Source organism: Ranitomeya variabilis, chromosome 5 (assembly GCF_051348905.1).
Source record: "Ranitomeya variabilis isolate aRanVar5 chromosome 5, aRanVar5.hap1, whole genome shotgun sequence".
Lineage (NCBI taxonomy): Eukaryota > Metazoa > Chordata > Amphibia > Anura > Dendrobatidae > Ranitomeya > Ranitomeya variabilis.
The window spans coordinates 436,375,038-436,392,620 of record NC_135236.1 but is presented as its reverse complement, the minus strand read 5'-3'; the positions used below and the strand labels follow the sequence as shown (position 1 = coordinate 436,392,620).

The 17,583-nt window shown below is 45.4% G+C and overlaps 1 long non-coding RNA gene across 1 annotated transcript; it reads right to left on the bottom strand.

The window, feature by feature from the left end:
• Positions 1 to 1,364: 1,364 nt before the first annotated feature.
• LOC143773723 (uncharacterized) lies at positions 1,365 to 16,885 on the bottom strand. The gene is made up of 3 exons (XR_013215332.1): positions 16,778 to 16,885; positions 9,284 to 9,428; positions 1,365 to 1,569 (listed from the first exon to the last, which is right to left on the bottom strand). It is a non-coding gene; the product is annotated as an uncharacterized LOC143773723 (long non-coding RNA).
• Positions 16,886 to 17,583: the final 698 nt, after the last annotated feature.

Below are 17,583 nucleotides of genomic sequence, written 5' to 3'. Positions count from 1 at the left end.
CCTCAGCTGCACCAGAAATGGCGCATCCATTAGATGTGCCAGCTCTTCCACTTTAGCCTTGATTCTTCCCCCGATTGCACTGGCATACAGGGTAATGGTTTTGGTGTTAGTTGTGTAATGTCAGCGAATATCAATCCTAGGGGTTAGCAATGGAGAGGTGTCTCAGACACCTCCATTATTAACCCGGTCGTCAAAAGGGAAAAAACATGCACAAGTTTTTTTAATTGTTAAAATCACTCCCCAACAATTTCCCTTTTACCAACTTGTTACCCAAAAAAAAATGCACTGGGGTAATCCATAATATGGAGATACCGCAACATTCCCCCGTCTTCGTCCCGTCTACTGAGCCCTGTTAAATGAACGAAGCAGCATAGACTGGAGCAGCAGCCACTATTGTTTTTTGCCCCCAATTATGTGTGGTTAATTGTGTATTTCGCCGCCGGCAACACACACCGTGCGCCAAATAAAACACTGCGCCGCACACTATTTTTTTTGTCCACATCATAGCTCCAGTAGTTATCAAGTACAACACTTTGTGTGTCTTTAGTATAGAGATATGAGGTGGACCAAAAAATGTATACTTATATTTTCTCCATAATCTCTTCATTCTGCTTAGTCTGTGACTAGTGTTGCAGACTGAACAGAAAATGTGGGCAATACAATGCAGAACTATACTCAACAAGTCAGGTGTCCAAAAACTCATTAGTTAGGACACCTGACCTGGTGAGTAGAGAAGCGCATTGTATAACCTCCTTTTTCTCTTCTGTGTACGTAATCGATTTCACACAAAGTGAAGGGACAATACAAGGCATATCTATGCTCACCTGGACATGTCAGAAATAGTGAATTCATGAGGCTGATATGTGTGCATCATGAATTCATTATTTCTGACACCTGACTTGATGAGTATAGATCTGTTTTGTATTAAACACCCATCGTCTCTTCAGTCTGCGTCCAATGGATACTGCAGAACAGAATCGGGACGCAATGACGTCAACAACATTACCACTAAAACAACCTGACTGCCGTCACACTAGCAGTATGTGGTCAGTATTTGTAAGCCAAAACCAGGAGTAGAAGAATTAGAGGAAAAGTATAATATTAACATATTTAGCACTTAAGCATTTATCACCCACTCCTGGTTTTGGCTAACAAATACTGATATAAAGTACTGACCAAAAACTGCTAGTGTGAGGGCAGCCTTGGTTTGTAGAGGAAATACATAGGAGACACTGTCAAGATACCAAAAAATAAAGTTTATTAACAACCAATATTGGTAACATTTAAGAAAATAACTGATACAGACAAAATCTCAACAGGACATTTACACAACATTGTCCTGCCATGATGACACGCCTCCAATATCTGATTCAAAAAAGGCAGCAAATTGGTCCCGCATGTGACCAACTTCAGCAGTTGACCGCAGCGGGTGATGCTGGTAATCGGGCAATGGGTGTGCAACTGGTTCATCCAGTTCAATGTTGGGTCGCTCCTTAGCCATTATGTAATTGTGCAGAACCACACAGGCTTTGACCACCTCGTCGACTGTCTCCATTTTTAGATTAATGGCTGTTGAAAGAATGCGCCATTTTTAGACTAGAATCCCAAAGGTACACTCTACTGTTCTTCGGGCCCTAGTCAGTCTGTAGTTAAAGATCCTTTTATGCTATGTGCACACTTTGCGGATTCTGCTGCGGATTTTTCCGCAGCGGATTTGATGAAATCCACAGTGCAAAAAGTACTGCGGATTTATCGCGTTTTTTTTGTGCGGTTTCCACTGCGGTTTTCGACACCTGCGGGTTTTTAACATAGAGCAGGTGCCAAATCGCTGCGGATTCCGCACAAAGAATTGACATGCTGCGGAATGAAAACTAACTAACTTGAGCAGCCTCCTCGTCCGTAGCCACTATGTTCCATCTATCACCAACCCTTTTAGCAATAGGGGTCCTGTACTTGGCTCTTACCAATGTGGCCATTGCATGGCATGTGCCAATATTACACGGGCTACTACTTTTAAATCCTCTGATGGTACAAAAGAATTTTCCATCAGACAGCGCATCACATGTGGCACATCTAACGTTGTATATTATGCCACATGTGGTTGCTCCCTAATCTACATTGGGTTGACATCCAGGGAGTTGCGCGTACGTGTCCGCGAACATGTCAGGGACATAGACGCTGCCAAAACCATAGACGATGCCTCTGACCTGAAAACAATCCCACGTCATGTTTCATGGATGTGACGCCAGGACGCTTCAGGTCAGAGGCATCGAAGGTATCCATCTTGGGGTACGAGGCGGCAACTACAAAAAGGTCCTTGCCCAGCGTGAAGCGGGCTGGATTGTCCGTGTAGATACCATGGTACCAAAGGGTCTTAATGAGTACCTAAGCTTCTCTCCCTTTCTCTAAAAAAAACTCTCTCTCCGTATTGAGTATTAGTGTAGTGCTATTTAGCACCTGGTAGGTGCTCCCCATTGTTCTGCTCTATTTTGAACAACTCTATCGTTTTTTTATTTATAAAAAACAAAAAATCCTCTTATATTGTAGTTTTATCATGGTTTTTTGCTCCTGTTCATCTCCTGCTCTCTATGTTTAACATCTTCCCCCTGTGAGTGGATACCCATTTGGGGTCCCTTTGTATGTTTTTACCATATTTTAAGCATGTTTTTCTCTATATGTTTTTTAGTTACATCATGATGTCTGAAGTACTGATGTCCTTATTTGGCACAATATTCTCCTGCCCGAGTTGAATTTACCGCTGATAATGACTATACTTCTGCTACAACCAACCCTTAATGGATCAGTCTACCATCTGTAATCTATGCTCTGCACAGATGTGTTACCTTGTATATTGGGCTTACTCTAGTTATATATGTTGATTGCTCTTTTTTACTCATTAAGGTACTCTGTATATGGTATGGTACATTCCAGTGGTCAAACGACCTAACAATTTCCTGCTCGCATTCTTTCACCTTAAAACTTTTTAGTGTCAGTAGCGGACAGACGTCTTATCAGGGCAGCTTTATTGCGGTGGTGCGCATGCGCTGCACACTTCGCCTTGCCGGTGTCGCAGCGGCATCTGCTAGTGCCTTGCGCGTGCGCCCTTGGTTTCCTCCTCGGGCGCTCCCGCAATGCATGACGCGGGCTGTGACGTCTGGCTCGGCCTGTGATGCGCGCATGCGCCCGTTTATTCCGCAACCCCGGGCCGACATCCTTCTGGTATGCGGTAGTGCGCCTGCGCCGCGCACCTTGCCCTGCCCGTTGTCCCAGCGGCGTCTTGTTTGCCTGGCGCGTGCGCTCTGGGGTTCCCCAGGCGCGCCCGCCCTGCATGACGCGGTCTGTGACGCCGGGCCCGGCCTTCTGACCGCGCATGCGCCGTCTAAATCCGCAACCATTGGCTGACTTAGACCAGGTGCCCGGTCACATGTATCTTTATTGGTGCTATTTAAGGACGTCAGATATACTTACTAGTACCTTCCCTTGAAAAAGCCGTCTCTTTGCGGGCGAAACGCGCGTCGGGGGTCGCGTCTTGTGGACCCCAACCGGTGTGCTCTGCTTTGTGCCTCCTACGGGTAAGCGCTGCTCCTTCAATTCTTTAATACTCTACCACATGCCACATGACTTGTCTATTGCTACTATAGCGATATAGGTGTCTGCAGCAGCTGGCCTCACACTATAGAGTTACGTATGGTGATTTCCTTGCAAGCGCACACCGGGGGTTACCCACTCTCCTTTTAAAACATCCTTGTATAGTGTATACATTTCTGTATGTTTTGTGCTTTTTTGTATCTTGCTATTAAGCTTGTCACTTATGTGTTATTTAATATAGCATTTTCTACTATTTAAATATACACATGCTCCCAGGTTTCTCCTTTCTTCAGTGACTTCTATGGAGCTGGTTTTTCTTTCTGGTGGGGGGTCATTGTGCACTATTTAGTGCCTGTCGCCTTTCTTCCCCCCCATTTGTATCTAATATGCTGCCTGATTCTGTTATTATTATTGTTTCTGTGTTTTTCACAGTTATTTACAGGCCCACTATGGATTTCAGGGCACGAGACTCCACAGGGCGTGCCCAAATAAACGATACATTCAAGGATGGTTTTAATGGGGGCTTGGAGGGATCAGGTGGTGATTTACGGGAGACCATAGGACATTTTAAGGATCTCTTGAAAAAGAGAACAAGGGTATGGTGGAATCATGCCTACCTTGAAAAATACCTGGAGGTGGGACTTATCCCCCGCGGACTGAGAATTCAGGTTTTTCCATCATTCCCCACTCTAGATGAGGATTTTAAAAATAGATGGGAGGAATTTTCTAATACCTGTTCATTCGGATTTATGACACTACTCAAGGGCTTGGACCTATCCAGGTTGGGTGAGATTGAGGCTGAGATTGATATTGTCCAAACAAAGCTTAAAAAAGACATGTCAGGGGAAGCCATCAAAAAATTGAACGACGATGTGGATATAGAATTACAGAAATGGGTCAATGAAATCCAGGGTCTCAAAGCAAAGAAATTTAAGCGTGACGTGCAGGATAAACAAACCTCCAATGTTTACAGATGGCGAAGGTTGGGGGATCGATCTCGCCCTCGCTTCAGGAACTTTTCAAGTTCTAGATCACGCTCTAGATCAACCAAGTCTAATGCCCCTCATGAGGATAACTCATCATATACTGAAGCAAGGGGGGAGCAACCTGGACCCAGTATGTATACCAAAAAAATCGTCACACGACAGGCTTCTAAAACAATGGCTGCAGCCGGCAAACAACCGGGGATGATTAACAACGGCGGCCTCCAGGTATTAAATCTATCCACGCGGTCCTTCTCTGATATTCAGATTGAGGTCCTGAGTAAGGGGTTAAACTTTTCACCTACTAACTCTTTCGATTATTTTTTAGCTTTGAAGGACCTTCATCTGTTTTCTCAAAAACTCATACTTAAAAAGCTGCATCATAAGAGTCACCAAACCCAGGGGCCTTTGACTGAGACGGAAAGGGGGGCTTTGCAGGACTTAGAGGATCTTCTGGAGGAACAAGCAAGTAATCCTCAAGGTATGTTTCCATCTGTTTGCATGCCCAGATCGACGAGGTTCCCCCCCTTGTCTCTATGCCCTGCTGTGGATATTTTCAATCAGATGGTGATGGAAGACTTTAAGCATTTGCCTTCAAGGCGTAAATTTGACAATCTCACGTCAAGACAGAGAATGGCCATCAAGGAATTACAGTCTCTCAAAGACATTGTTATTAAACCAGCAGACAAGGGGGGGAACATCGTGATCTGGCCATGTGCTAAATACGAAAAAGAGGTGTTCCGCCAGTTGCGGGATGGCACCACTTATACCAAGTTATCCTATAGCCCGCTGCCCTCCTTCTCGTCTCAGCTACAGGCTATTCTTGGTGTGGCTTTTGAGAGAGGGATCATAGATAAGAAGGCTCTGGAGGGTTTGACTGTCAAGTCCCCAAAGATACCAACCTTCTACTTGCTTCCGAAGATCCACAAGGACCCCGTCAACCCACCGGGACGTCCGATCGTCTCAGGCATTGAGGGCCTATGTGAGCCGATATGCAAATTTATTGATTTTTATTTAAAACTTTTGGTTGAAGTTTTACCATCTTATGGTAGAGACACGACGGACGTCCTTACACGGGTTGACGGTGTCCTTGTGGATCCTGGTGTCCTCCTGGTCACCGCCGATGTGCAAACATTATATACGTGCATTGACCATGAGGATGGTCTTGCTGCAGACCGCCTCTTCTTGGGGACCTCCGACCTGGGCGGTCCCATGTGTGAGTTAATCCTCGAGCTGCTGCGCTTCGTCCTTACAATTTTTTCACATTTAAGGACAAGTTTTTTCTACAAAGACGCGGCACAGCCATGGGTGCGGCCTGTGCCCCCTCGTACGCCAATCTTTTCCTTGGCTCATGGAAGAGACAAATTTTTGGGGATGGGGGGGTACGGGGCGCGGACCATGTGCTGTGCTGGCTAAGATATATAGACGACGTCCTCTTCTTGTGGGAGGGGACGGCGCAGCAGCTCGGGGATTTCATGGGCCAACTTAATGACAACTCGCTTAACATCAAGTTGACATATAATTGTGATTCGGAGCATATTGACTTTCTGGACGTCAGACTGGAGGTCGACAGTACCCGTCGGGTCCAGACTGACGTTTTCAGAAAGTCTACAGCTGTCAATGCTTTATTGCATGCCGACTCCGCTCACAATCACACCACTATTGGGGCCGTCCCGGTTGGACAGTTCCTAAGAGTGAGGCGGATCTGTTCTACTGATGAAAAATTCTTTGCACAGGCGGTTGATCTCGAGGGGCGCTTCAGAGATCGTGGATATAGCCGTAGAAGTATCAGGCGGGGCTTTGACAGGGCGAGGAGGACACCTCGTAGGGACCTTTTACACTCTGGTAACAACGATGGGAAAAAGAGGACGGATGGAGAAAAAGTTAGGTTTATTACGACCTATAACCATGAATGGTCCAATATGAGGGAGATATTGAAAAAGCACTGGCCAGTCCTGATGACTGAACCCTCATTGGCCCAGGCCGTAGGGAAATTCCCGTTGATGACGGCTAAGAGATCCCCTAACTTGAGCAGCCTCCTCGTCCGTAGCCACTATGTTCCATCTATCACCAACCCTTTTAGCACTAGGGGTCCTGTACTTGGCTCTTACCAATGTGGCCATTGCATGGCATGTGCCAATATTACACGGGCTACTACTTTTAAATCCTCTGATGGTACAAAAGAATTTTCCATCAGACAGCGCATCACATGTGGCACATCTAACGTTGTATATTATGCCACATGTGGTTGCTCCCTAATCTACATTGGGTTGACATCCAGGGAGTTGCGCGTACGTGTCCGCGAACATGTCAGGCACATAGACGCTGCCAAAACCATAGACGATGCCTCTGACCTGAAAACAATCCCACGTCATTTTAAGATGTTTCATGGATGTGACGCCAGGACGCTTCAGGTCAGAGGCATCGAAAGTATCCATCTTGGGGTACGAGGCGGCAACTACAAAAAGGTCCTTTCCCAGCGTGAAGCGGGCTGGATTGTCCGTGTAGATACCATAGTACCAAAGGGTCTTAATGAGTACCTAAGCTTCTCTCCCTTTCTCTAAAAAAACTCTCTCTCCGTATTGAGTATTAGTGTAGTGCTATTTAGCACCTGGTAGGTGCTCCCCATTGTTCTGCTCTATTTTGAACAACTCTATCGTTTTTTTATTTATAAAAAACAAAAAATCCTCTTATACTGTAGTTTTATCATGGTTTTTTGCTCCTGTTCATCTCCTGCTCTCTATGTTTAACATCTTCCCCCTGTGAGTTGATACCCATTTGGGGTCCCTTTGTATGTTTTTACCATATTTTAAGCATGTTTTTCTCTATATGTTTTTTAGTTACATCATGATGTCTGAAGTACTGATGTCCTTATTTGGCACAATATTCTCCTGCCCGAGTTGAATTTACCGCTGATAATGACTATACTTCTGCTACAACCAACCCTTAATGGATCAGTCTACCATCTGTAATCTATGCTCTGCACAGATGTGTTTCCTTGTATATTGGGCTTACTCTAGTTATATATGTTGATTGCTCTTGTTTACTCATTAAGGTACTCTGTATATGGTATGGTACATTCCAGTGGTCAAACGACCTAACAATTTCCTGCTCGCATTCTTTCACCTTAAAACTTTTTAGTGTCAGTAGCGGACAGACGTCTTATCAGGGCAGCTTTATTGCGGTGGTGCGCATGCGCTGCACACTTCGCCTTGCCGGTGTCGCAGCGGCATCTGCTAGTGCCTTGCGCGTGCGCCCTTGGTTTCCTCCTCGGGCGCTCCCGCAATGCATGACGCGGGCTGTGACGTCTGGCTCGGCCTGTGATGCGCGCATGCGCCCGTTTATTCCGCAACCCCGGGCCGACATCCTTCTGGTATGCGGTAGTGCGCCTGCGCCGCGCACCTTGCCCTGCCCGTTGTCCCAGCGGCGTCTTGTTTGCCTGGCGCGTGCGCTCTGGGGTTCCCCAGGCGCGCCCGCCCTGCATGACGCGGTCTGTGACGCCGGGCCCGGCCTTCTGCGCGCGCATGCGCCGTCTAAATCCGCAACCATTGGCTGACTTAGACCAGGTGCCCGGTCACATGTATCTTTATTGGTGCTATTTAAGGACGTCAGATATACTTACTAGTACCTTCCCTTGAAAAAGCCGTCTCTTTGCGGGCGAAACGCGCGTCGGGGGTCGCGTCTTGTGGACCCCAACCGGTGTGCTCTGCTTTGTGCCTCCTACGGGTAAGCGCTGCTCCTTCAATTCTTTAATACTCTACCACATGCCACATGACTTGTCTATTGCTACTATAGCGATATAGGTGTCTGCAGCAGCTGGCCTCACACTATAGAGTTACGTATGGTGGTTTCCTTGCAAACGCACACCGGGGGTTACCCACTCTCCTTTTAAAACATCCTTGTATAGTGTATACATTTCTGTATGTTTTGTGCTTTTTTGTATCTTGCTATTAAGCTTGTCACTTATGTGTTATTTAATAAAGCATTTTCTACTATTTAAATATCCACATGCTCCCAGGTTTCTCCTTTCTTCTATGTGCACACTTTGCGGATTCTGCTGCGGATTTTTCCGCAGCGGATTTGATGAAATCCACAGTGCAAAAAGTACTGCGGATTTATCGCGTTTTTTTTGTGCGGTTTCCATTGCGGTTTTCGACACCTGCGGGTTTTTAACATAGAGCAGGTGCCAAACCGCTGCGGATTCCGCACAAAGAATTGACATGCTGCGGAATGAAAAACGCTGCGTTTCCGCTCGTTTTTTTCCGCAGCATGTGCACAGCGTTTTTTGTTTTCCATAGGTTACCATTGTACTGTACACCACATGGAAAACTGCTGCGGATCCGCAGCGTCCAAAAACACTGCGGATCTGCAGCAAAAACCGCAAAGTGTGCACATAGCCTTAGTGTGGTTCAAGTCCTGACTGGAATATGACTTCAGTAGGTTTTCACACATCTGAAAGGCCTCATCCCCAACCATAACAAATGGCATCGGTAGACCTTGAGTGTTTTGGAGAGGCCGTGGAAAATTAACATGCATTCCTGCATGCATCTAAAAAACGCATTTGTACGTGTTTCTATGCGTTTTTTCCTGCACTTGCGGATGCGGATTAAACGCTGCAGATTCTAACGCAAATGTGAAACTAGCCTAAGAGTGCATCAATAGTGAATGTAAAAAAGTAAACTCGCAAGTGCCCTGTGCCTTGTACATATTACCTGTGTCACAACCGCTTCCTGGAAAGTGCTCTGCCCAGTGGCACGCTGACCCTGATAGCTCCGACGCGCATTTCGTGTGTGCTGCTTCTTCCTGGGGGTGTGTCTGTACGGTGAGCGTCATGCATTAAATACAGCCGTCTATCCACTAGGATTAGAGGGGCGGAGACAAGGGACATACGTCATTTGTAACCACCCATTCACAAGAAAACCATTCAGTACCCAGAGACCGGAACTGCCTGGACTGCAAAAGTGCAGAAATGTGTGCACACTCTGCGGATTTAGTGCGGATCCGCAGCATTTTTTTTTTCCACGCAGATCCGCAAAGTGATTTACAGTACAATGTAAATCGATAGGGAAAAAAAAAATGCTGTGCTAATGGTGCGGAAAATTCCGCATGAAAAGCCGGATTACTCACCGGTAATGCTCTTTTAGTGAGTCCACGACAGCACCCCACTGGAGAGAGGGATCCGCCCCGCAGGAACAGGAAACCTATTGAGAAATAAAAGGGGGCGGTCCGCCTCTCCTCCTCAGTTTTGATTTCAGAGTACCCGGAGGACCGCCAGTATTAGGCAAATATCATTTATTTCATTCTTTAAACTTATTTGCTTATGATTAAAAGGAATTTACTCAAATAATATGTAATATATTAATCTAGGGAGGGATGTAAGAGGGTGCTGTCGTGGACTCACTAAAAGAGCATTACCGGTGAGTAATCCGGCTTTTTACTCTTCGCCACGACAGCACCACACTGGAGATCTTTCAGAGACCATCACCTAGGGAGGGGACCACTGTGCTGAGGACAGTCCTGCCAAAGTCTAGGTCAGAAGTTGACGATAGGTCTAGCCTATAGTGGTTATAAAATGTAGAAGGATTTGACCAAGTTGCCGCCTTACATATAGTTTCAATCGGGACGTCTCCCCTCTCTGCCCAGGAGGATGCCATCGCTCTGGTAGAGTGTGCTGTTATGCCTTCCGGAGGGTTGTCTTTCCTCGCGGAATAAGCCAGTCTGATAGACTCTCTGATCCACCGGGATAAGGTGCTTTTTGTTACTCCATGACCCTTCTTGTGACCCTGGAAGGAAATAAACAGAGCCCTATCCTGTCGCCAGCTGCTGGTCCTTTCAATGTATTTTAACACTACTCTTTTAACGTCTAGAGTGTGATATTTCTGTTCTTCAGGAGTGGAAGGATTACTGAAGAAAGTGGGCAAGATTATTTCTTGTGACCTGTGGAATTTTTTCGCTACTTTGGGAAGGTAGGAAGGGTCTGGTTTAAGAATTAATTTATCCTGAAAGGTTAACAAAAAAGGTGGATCTATAGAGAGTGCTTGGATGTCACTTATTCTCCTAGCTGAAGTCAGTGCTACCAAGAGGGCCGTTTTTAGTGATAGACATTTAATGGGTATTCAGTCTATTGGCTCGAATGGAGAGTCTGTCAGGGCTTGTAAGACTAGATTTAAATCCCAGGGTGGAATCCTAGGTATGTTAACTGGATTCATTCTTTCGCAGGCTGTAATAAATCTGGATACCCATCTATCCCCCCGCGATGTTATGGCCATAGAGGGCTCCTAGTGCTGAAACATGAACCTTTAAGGTGTTTACAGTTAAACCTAGTTCTCTCCCTTTTTGAAGAAATTCCAGGATAGAATATATCGGAATTTCTGATGTGTTGGTAGATGTATGGAATTGCAAAAAATTTTTCCATACTCTCGTATAAATTTTTGTGGTGGAGGGTTTTCTACTATGGAGAAGCGTATCAATCAAACCCCCCGAGAATCCTCTTGATCTTAGCATCTGCCTCTCAAGTTCCAGGCCGTCAGGTGAAGATTGTCCACCTGAGGGTGGAAAAACGGACCCTGGAAGAGAAGATTGGGCGTTGAGGGGAGGACCCAAGGATCTGAGACCGACATGGTCTGTAGCCATGAGAACCATGGTCTCTTGGGCCAGAATGGAGCTATCAGTACAATTCTCGCTCCTTCTCTGATTTTGCGTATGACTTGAGGTAGCAATATGATCGGAGGAAATGCGTACGCCAGACTGAACTGCCAAGGGGCTTGGAGAGCGTCCAGAATGTCCGGATGATCCGCTGGAGATAGGGAGGCGAATCTCTGGACTTTTCTGTTTCTTCTTGTAGCGAAGAGATCTATCTGAGGACGGCCCCAAAGAGATATTATGTCCAGAAAAATTTGCTGGTTTAGACACCACTCTCCTTGTCTCAGGGTGTGTCGACTTAAAAAGTCCGCCTGCTGGTTGTTTGCTCCTCTTATGTGCAGCGCAGTAAGGGATGTTAGATGACTTTCTGCTAGATTTAAGATTTCTGTAGCAGAAGACATCAGAGTCTCTGATCGCGTACCTCCTTGCCGGTTTAGATACGCCACCGTGGTGGTGTTGTCGGACAGGACTCTGACGTCTTTCCCCCGAAGCTGTGGGAGGAAATGGTATAAGGCGTATTTTACAGCATTTAGTTCTTTAAAGTTATAGGAGCTGCAGCTTTCCTCCATGCTCCATGACCCCTGGCAGTAATCATTCCCCATATGAGCGCCCCATCCATGAGGACTGGCGTCAGTGGCTATGGTATGAGATGGCGTTATTACCCATGGAACCCCACTCATCAAATGGTTAGAGTCTAGCCACCACTCTAAGGAAGTTAAAACCTCCTGAGATAAGGTTATTTTTGCATTTAGGTGACCAAATAACCGTCTGTCCTCTTGTAAAATTTGATGTTGTAGTGTTCGAGTATGGTGTTGAGCCCATCTTACTGCAGGTATACAAGAGATGAGAGACCCTAATAACGACATAGCTTGTCTTAGGGATATGCGTGGATTATTTATTGCGGCTAGGACTTTGTGTCTGATCAGTAGAATCTTTACCTGTGGCAGAAGACACTTTTGAGATATGGAGTCTAACTGGAACCCCAAGAACGCCTGACAGGAAAGCGGAGTGAGTCTGGATTTGTCGGTATTGATTATCCAGCCCAGGTTCTGTAGAGAGGAAATTGCGTGAGCTAAACGATCAGTACATTGAGTAACTGAATTTCCTATTACCAAAACGTCATCCAGATAGGGCACAATCAAAGTTTCCTTCTGGCGAAGGTATGCCATCACCTCTAGCATTATCTTGGTGAAGATCCTCGGCGCTGTTGAGAGGCCGAAGGGTAAGGCCGCATACTGGAAGTGACGAACCTGGTTGTTGATTTTTACCGCCACTCTGAGGAATTTTTGGTATCTGTCATGAATAGGGAGATGATAGTAAGCATCCTTTAGATCAATGCCCCCCATCATACAGTTTGGGAAGAGGAGCTTTATGGTGGATCTAATGGATTCCATTTTAAATGTATAGTTTTCAATAAATGAATTGAGTTTTTTAAGGTTTATGATTGTCCTAAAAGAACCGTCGGGCTTAGAAATTAGGAATAGGGGAGAGTAGAACCCCCTACCCTCCTGCCCTACCGGAACCTGGACTAAGACCCGTTTTGATAATAGGGTTTGAATTTCAAGCTCTAGAGCCTGTTGCTGTATAGGTGAGCTGAGAGATGTTATAATATAAGACTCGTGGGGAACACGAGAGAATTTTAGTTTAATTCCATCTCGGATGATATTTAAAACCCACGAGCTAGATGTTATTTTCTCCCACTGGGTGGTAAAAAACTTCAGTCTGCCCCCAACTGGTATATCCTCAGTATTTTGGGGGGTTGGGTCTTCTAAACATGGTACCTCTCTGCTTGTCGTCCTTAGTGGTCCATGTTGTAGACCTATCCGTTTGCCTCCTTTTGCCAAACAGCCTCCTCTTAAAGGCTCTCCTGTAAAAGGGAATAGAGGAATCAGGAAAAGCTTTCTTCCTGTCCTTTGCCTTTTTGAGTATCTCGTCTAAGGTTTTACCAAAGAGGTACTCACCCTCACATGGGATCGCGCATATTTTGGATTTAGATTGCGCGTCCCCTTTCCAACTCTTCATCCATAGAGCCCTTCTTGCGTTATTCACAAGGCCCGCAGATCTTGCTGCTAAACGGAGTGAGTCAGCGGAGGCGTCTGCCATAAAGGCCACTGCTCCTCGTATTAAGGGGATGGCTGCTCGTAGTTTTTCTCTTGAGCTTTTACTTTCGATTTGCTGGTCTAATTGATCAATCCAGATGATCATTGACCTGGCAGCGCAAGTGCTGGCTATTGCAGGCTTGAATATTCCTGTAGCCGCCTCCCAAGATCGTTTAAGGGATGACTCGGCCTTACGATCTAAGGGATCGACCAGAAGTCCCGCATCCTCCACAGGTAAAGTGGATTGCTTATAGGTAGAGGCTACGGCTGCGTCGACCTTAGGGACTTTGGTCCATGTAAGAAGCTCCTCGTCACTAAACGGATATTTTCGTTTTGACGCTGAGGGTAGAAAGCTTCTCTGATCCTGCTTCTCCCACTCTCTTTTAATTAATGTTTTCACTGCCGGTATAACTGGAAAACATCTCTTTCTGTCTGCCAAACCCGCGAACATTATATCCTGCGCGGTTTGCGCACCCTTAGACTCCTCACACCCCATGGTATTTCGATTTGATTTTACCAAGTTGTCCACACTGTCTAAGGGAAAACATGAGCGTCCCTCAATCTCTGATGAGGATGATGATGCTGAACATGATGACAGGGAGGCGTCTGACAGTACAGGTTGGTCACTGTCGGAGTCTGACACAAGTGTCGGTGTTTTGGACTTGGTACTACGCGGTTTGTCCTGGGTCATATTTTTTAGTTCCTCCCTAATAATGGCCCGTAAATCCGTAATGGACACTGCTGCTCCCTGTGTTGTTTCCTTAAAACAGTCCTTGCAAAGTTTTTTGGGGTATGAGTCAGGAAGGGGCTGGCTACACAAGGCACATTCCTTGTGTTTCGTTTTTTGTCGTTTTTTGCCCTGAGCGTAGAGAAAGGGAAAAGAGAGAAATAGGGAGACAGCGTCAGCTTAATAGGTAGAGTTCACAACTCACCCAGTGAAGCAAATAATACCGGATCAGAAGGCCGAGATCCTGTTCTGGAACCGTCACTTTTACGAGCGGTCTCCGAGGATCCTCTGGCGTGATCTTTGGCGGGGGGTACTGGATCTCCAGCTGTGGGGTCCATGGCACCTGGGGATGACATCTCTGCATCGCCGTTTTACTGTTTGTGCAGTGATTTAAATAGTGCGCCCTTTTTTTTTTTTTTTTTGCGCATGCGCAGATCGGCGCCGGCTCCCCCGCCTTAGATCCGGAGTAGGCGCCCCGGAAGTCCATTATTCATTTCCGGGGTAGCCTGTATTGCGGCGGTCGGCGCATGTGCGGCCCGGGATTCAGCACCGGACCGCAATGGGAGGTCACCTTACCCGGCTCCTGCCGTACTGCCGTTTGCCTCCTCACTGCCGCACCGCACGCTGGGGAAGACGCCGGGCGGCCCTCCCCGGACCCGGCCGTTTGCCCGCTCCATCAGACGAGGAGGGAGCCGTCTAACGGAACTCCCCCGACGCTGCTTCTGAGCCGCAGCCCCTGCCGTTCTCGCGGATACCGCGCAGGCGGCATGCTAGCCCAGGTATGTCCTGTAGTCCTGTCGTTCCTGGATGTTCCCGCAGGAACAGGAAACCTAAACTGAGGAGGAGAGGCGGACCGCCCCCTTTTATTTCTCAATAGGTTTCCTGTTCCTGCGGGGCGGATCCCTCTCTCCAGTGGGGTGCTGTCGTGGCGAAGAGTAAAAAACGCTGTGGAACAAAAGTAGCATGTCACTTCTTTTGTGCGGATCTGCAGCGTTTCTGCACCCTTCCATTATAGAAATCTGTACAAAATCCGCAACAAAAACGCACAAAACCCGCATTCAAAAAGCATCAAATCTGCACCTGCGTTTTCTGCCAGGAGATGCGGATTTTGTGCAGAAAATTCTGCACCCCAAGCCGCAGCGTGTGTACATAGCCTAAGTGCAAAGATTGCAGATGTAAAGAGGCCACTTCCAGCTCCAAAACAGGTGGACTTGGGCATTATGATGAGCTATTGGACTGCAAAGAGCCCTTTATATTCTTGTACAGGGGCTCTCTTCTGTTTGCGTCAACTCATGGTTGGGCACCTGTACGATGTAAAGGGGCTTAGTGACCTTGAAGTTAGTCACTTCACCATATTCGCATATCCCATTTTTGCTTTTCAAGAAATGAGCCCATATTAATACAACAATGTATAGGGTCATCTGTATGTAAACCAATGTTATGTGGGATAACTCGTATGCAGAAAAAAATCTTAAGTTTATTAAGAATTTTCATAAAATAAAAGGGAGAAGTATTTAAAACAAGGATACCTTGACCGGACCACGTCTGCAAAAAGAAGTATACTGCTACCCCAGAAAAATGTATAGGAGATAATAGAAAAAAGTTTAGAATTGAAAGTCCTCAGTGGTTGATACCTTTTAATGGCTAACTGAAAAGATGGTAACAAATTGCAAGCTTTCGAGACTACTCAGGTCTCTTCATCATATGTGAAGAATCACATATTTATGCACAACATAGCACAGTACAAAAAAAAAACAAAAACACATGGATAAGACAGGTGGCATGAAGCAGAATTACCATGAGTGATAAACAGTTATGTCCATAAATGTTGGGCCAGTTCTTAGATCAGGAATGTTTTATTGTCCTGATTGGGGTCTCTGTTGTGATGACCCCTTATAGTCTGAGGGGCAAGTTCCTTAGTTGATGTAAAAAGACATAAATCCATGCGACACATTCATTCCACCACTAAGACAGTCAAAGGTCGTCATCAGTTTATATTCCCAGACTCTTCTGTCTCTCTGTGTTTTGAAGTTACCTTTCAATACAAGTAATTTCATGTCCATAATGCTATGATTTGGGAGACAAAAATGTATTGCCACAGGTAGATCCATTCTTTTTTCTCTTATTGTATGGCGATGAGAGTTCATCCTTGTTCTCAGTTTCTGCCCTGTCTCCCCCACATACAGACCCCCAGTTGGACATTTAGTACAAATAATTAGGTACACCACATTAGATGTGATGCAGCTGAAAGTACCTGGTATCTTGTAGTCGTGATGTGAGTTGGGGATCTTTATCTTGTCTGTGGTCATTATAAATGGACAGGTTTTACATTTTTTCTGATTGCAGGGAAAGGTACCTGCAGCTGTTGGAGAGGAAATGTAAAAACCTGTCCATGTGATTCTTCAGAATTTGTGTTAGTCTATGCCTGATGAAGAGACCTGAGTAGTCTCGAAAGCTTGCAATTTGTTACCATCTTTTCAGTTAGCCATTAAAAGGTATCAACCACTGAGGACTCTCAATTCTAAACATTTTTCTATCTACTGGCTAACACGGTACCAAGATATATATCTTTCCTGTAGGAGATAATAGGAATTCATACATAGTAAATTGCCATTGAAGTAAAGATCATATGTACTATGTCTCCACCTCTTTTTCACATTTTACTGTAGCAGGTCCATTACTAATAAACCCTCTTCTCTCTAAATTAATGTGTAATAATTATATTGAGAATTATTTACCTGGAAATGAGTATTTGCTGAGGGTCACAATGAAATCAAGCAGGTCTGGACGGTCCCTTTACCCAGAAGCAGGGTGTTGACCAAAAACAAATGTCACATAGAGACCCTGCAAGAATAACAAAACTAATTTTATGATCGGCCACTACCCCTATAACTTGGTAAAGGACATGTTTTCTAAGTAATAGAACACAACTACTATTAGAATTAAAAGAAAAATCTAGAATACAGTCATGGTCAAAAATGTTGGCACCCTTGAAATTGTTCCAGAACATGAAGCATTTCTCCCAGAAAATTATTGCAATTACACATGTTTTGTTATACACGTTTATTTCCTTTGTGTGTATTTGAACAACACAAACAGAAGAAAAGGCAAATTGGACATAATTTCACACGAAACACCTTTCCAAAATTGTGGGTAAACAACTTTGTTTCAAGCACCTGTGGCAAGTAACAAGTTTGGGCACTATAAAAATCATATCTGAAACCAGATAAAAAGTTTACTCAATCTGTGCATTGTGCGTCTGTGTGCCACACTAAGCATAGAGAACAGAAATAGAAGAAGAGAACTGACGACTTGAGAACTAAAATTGTTTCAAAAACATCAACAATGTCAAGGATACTAGTCCATCTCCAAAGATCTTGATGTTCCACAGTGAACAACATAATCAAGAAGTTTACAATCCATGGTACTGTAGCTAATCTCCCTGGATGTGGACGACAGAAAAATTGCAGAAAGGTTGCAACGCAAGATTATCCAGAAGGTGGATAAGCAGCCTCAATCAAGTTCCAAAGAAATTCAAGCTGTC